We start from the raw sequence: 4,146 nt of genomic DNA on the forward strand, positions 1-4,146 counted from the left end.
CTCAATGTGTCCACTGGATAGCTTGACTCTAGTAGACCTACATACACTCTCGGAGGGTTTACCTAAAAATATGTAAGTATACCACGTAAGTTTAAATGAAGGGGTTTTTTAACTCAACATTTTAAGGTAAATTTATAGGAATACATATAGTGGTGGGTTTTTTTTAATCGATTTTGAAAAAAAAACCCATATGTCCATAAAGAAAAAGGGGTTCATTTTATTAATGAAATTTTCATAGAGATAAAGGGTTTTTTAAATACCCCTTGAACACACATGATACATAGGGTTTCTTAGTAGTGCACCCCCCGAGCGTACACCTACAAGTGTTCTTAACACTAGTTTGGTCGCTCAATAGGACATAAATATGTCTTTTCACGAGTTTGCTAAAAAAATTATATCTTCTTGTGAATGGGAGCTGTATTTTAACATTTCTTTTCTAAGGCATGTCTTCATGAATGTAGTAAACCTTAGAAAATTATTAGAATGATAAAAATAATCTTAAATATAGTTGAAAAATCACCATAAGTAAAGGTTTATCCAGCACTATAAGGGCCAAACAGGTTATAAATTCATAAAGTAGGGTCCTACATATAAGAAAAAAATAATATCGTCTCATTATAAATTTCTTCTAAATCTTACACAGTATTTAAGAGATGAGAGAAATTTTTCATGATTAAAAAAAATATTACATGAATAATTAATTTAATCAAATTTCTTTCTTGGAATCTCTTTTTAGTTATTGAGTTTTTGACACCCAAAATAGGAAAATAGTGTAAGTTTAGATGATGATTTACTTTAGTTATACTAATAAATCAATGTTTCCACTAAAGTAATCGATCAAGAATACATATCTAAACATTTCAATTTAGTTAGAAAACAAGGTGATGGTCTCAACTTTCAAAACTGCATTGATAACAAAATAGTGTATATAAATCCTTGCTCATATTTAGATCATCTAGTAAGAAATTTATGAAAATAGTGTTTATTATTATATAAAATTACTAGGTGTTTCAATTAAAGCCTTATTAGATGTTTAAAATGCATGAAGTAGTCTCTTATTCTATAGTAATAAATATGGTTTAAATTTTGCATTAGGAAAAATTTAGACTCATATTCCGCCCTTCAAGGTATTAAAGTTCAATTTTTGTTAGTGGGGATACTAAGAAATGTTAATAAAGGGAGAGAAGAGAGAGAGAAGGATCCGGTGGAACGTAGACTTAATCATCAAAACGAGATGGTGATTCTCAGTTCCTCATTTGATTCATTGAAGTGACATTCATCATTTGAAGTTAATGGCTTGTGATGATGTCCCTTTGTGGGGCAGGATTCTTGTCAAATTTTGTTGAGATAGGACCTAGTCATGTCTTCTTTTGTCCATGTGCTTTTTATGTTTTTATGTATATTTAAGTGCTCTTAGAGGCAGATTTTCATAAAGTGTAAGAATTGAGTCATATAAACTCGTATTGAACTGCTCTGTGTTGAAGTAGCGACTTGTTGGTGAGGATTGAAAGAATTATGTTGACTTGCGAGGCTAATATAGATATCTTCACTAAGGATTGAAGATCAGTGATTTGTGAAGATGGTGGAATCATTTGGAGAGGTTTGTAATTTGAAGGAAAATTCTAGGCGATGGGTTGTACCATTGACCAAGCTTTTGCCCGCCATGTCTCCACCATCCAGAGATGTACCTAGAAGTTGTTGATGGTGAGGCATTGGTGCAAATGTTCTCCAATGCATGAGTATGGATGTGTACTCATGGAGCAGCTGCTACATTAACTTAGCCAAAAGAATAGTAAGCAATAAGCTTAACAAATATATAGTTGCTATTGTGTGTTATGGCTGAATCCATGATGAGACTTAAATCGTGAAAGTGCAGGTTCTTAAGCCTTGAGATGAAACTCCTAGAATTTGTAAATTTTGACCTCTTTTTTTTACGTGAACTGCTAAGACTTGAAACACTGAGGTGTGAAAGACCAGACGTGAATGTCATAACGTGAAATATCAAATGTGAAAGTCATGACGTGAAGTTGCAGATGTGTGTCATGACGTGAAGGTCTTGTCGTCGTGAAATAGCAAACATGAAAGTCTTGACGTGAAGATCCAAGACGTGAAAGTCATAATGTGAAATAGCAGACATGAAAGTCGACGTGAAGGTCTTGCCATGAAATAGCAAACATGAAAGTCTTAACGTGAAGATCCAAGACGTGAAAGTGTAGATGTGAAAGTGCAGACGTGAAATAGCATACATGAAACTGCAGACGTGAAAGTCTTACTGTGAAATAGCAGACATGAAAATCTTGACGTGAAGTTACAGACATGAAAGTCATGACGTGAAGTTACAGACGTGAGAGTCATAACATGAATTTGTAGACGTGAGTCATGAACGTGAAATAGCAGACGTGAAAGTCATGACGTGAAGTTACAAACGTGAAAGTCATGACATGAAATAGCAGACGTGAAAGTCATGACGTGAATTTACAGAGACTGACATGGGCCGTGACTTTACAACTATGTTTGCACTTGCTTAGGATGGATCGTTTATCATTTCCAGAGGGGTGACAAGAGCATTGTTATTTTGTTCTTGATGTGCTCTTAAGTCTCCGTATTTGATCTTGCATTTGTTTGCTCAAATGATGTCGAGATAGTAGGGAAGACTATTGATTGTTTGCTTGAACAAACAAGCTCTTGTGTTGGTGTTGGATGCACGAGAGTGGTTGAGGGATTATCTTGTTGTTTCTTGGGCCTCCATTCTTGTCAAACTATAGGTGAAGTTGTTGGGGTTGAAGTTGGTGGTGAGGTTTTCTTCACATTGTTTGATTTTGGCAACCATATGATGGACTTACCATCATAGTATCCTTGTTATTGAAGTACATGCAAAGGCACCCATCTTTGATAAACACTGTAATTTGGTTGCTTATGTACTAGGTGTTGAGGCTTCCTTCTTTGTGCGAGCTTAGGGGACTTTGTCATGCGCTTGGGGACCCAAGCTTTGGTATTTCTTTGGTAGTACCCTTGTGCCTGCAGCAATGTTTTTGGTACCCACACTTGTTGCATCGGTGGAGTTCTTTGAGGAACTCGCATAGACTTTTGTGGAGGACTCTTATTCTTCCTTCGCTTTTGAGTGTTGCGTTGAGGAAGATGTTTTGACTGTCGAGGCACCCAAATTTGATTGGCACCTTCATAGTAGCCTTGAGCTACAAGTAGCTGCTTTTCCACCTACATTTTGATTGGCACCTTCATAGTAGCCTTCAGCTACAAGCCTTTAGCTACAAGTAGCTGCTTTTCCACCTACATTTTGATACTATTAAGATATCTTGATTGTGGTTGTTGTGGTGGAGTTTTCTTTTGGGGTGAATGTTATGACTTACTCGAGGGCTAATCAATGCACGCTTACGCTAAACATCATTGCCTGTAGGGAAATCCAACCATATCATGATAGAATCTTCCAAAGGAACCATGGTTGTTTCAGTTAGTGTTTCAGCTTGAGATCCTGTGTTTGTTTCATATTCCCATTCACTTTTATCCTCTATTTGGGTCTCAGCTTTTTCAAAAGTACCCAATGCATACAATGGCACACTTGGCCCTCTAATGAGGGCTGTTTGGAAACTTGGGAATCCTGATAGTCCTATTTTATGTAGTTTGTTATGTCCTTGTGAGCCATTATAAGTGTAAATGTTGATATGATTCTGGCTTTATCATGAGAGAAGAGCATTCCTCCATAAGAGGTTTTGAGAGACTGTTTTAATCTTGTAAGGGAATTATCAAATTCCATACGTGCTTTCTCAAGCCTATAGTTCGTATAGTCTATCTCAAAATGACTCTTCTATAGAGAGTATGTATTCCTCTTCAAAGGGAAAGCGGTACTTCTCTAGGTTTGTATCGTGGTTGTTGTTTTACTTTTGACATTATGAGGCTCAATCACAACCGGTGACTCTATAAGACATTCAACCATGCTAAGCATGCACTCTTGAGCTCGTTTGTTGCGTTCTGCATATGTCATGTGATCATTATTATCCATTTGGGGTGGTTGGGTGGGATCTAGTTTCTTGATTGGTCTATGTGATGCACTGGGCAGAGTAAGAACTTGTCTCATCCTCACTTACTGATGTACTAGAACTTGTTTCATTCTCTGACTTCCTTTGGTTT

Source organism: Cibotium barometz, chromosome 19 (assembly GCF_041138505.1).
Source record: "Cibotium barometz isolate CiBa-2024 chromosome 19, ASM4113850v1, whole genome shotgun sequence".
Taxonomy (NCBI): Eukaryota; Viridiplantae; Streptophyta; class Polypodiopsida; order Cyatheales; family Cibotiaceae; genus Cibotium; species Cibotium barometz.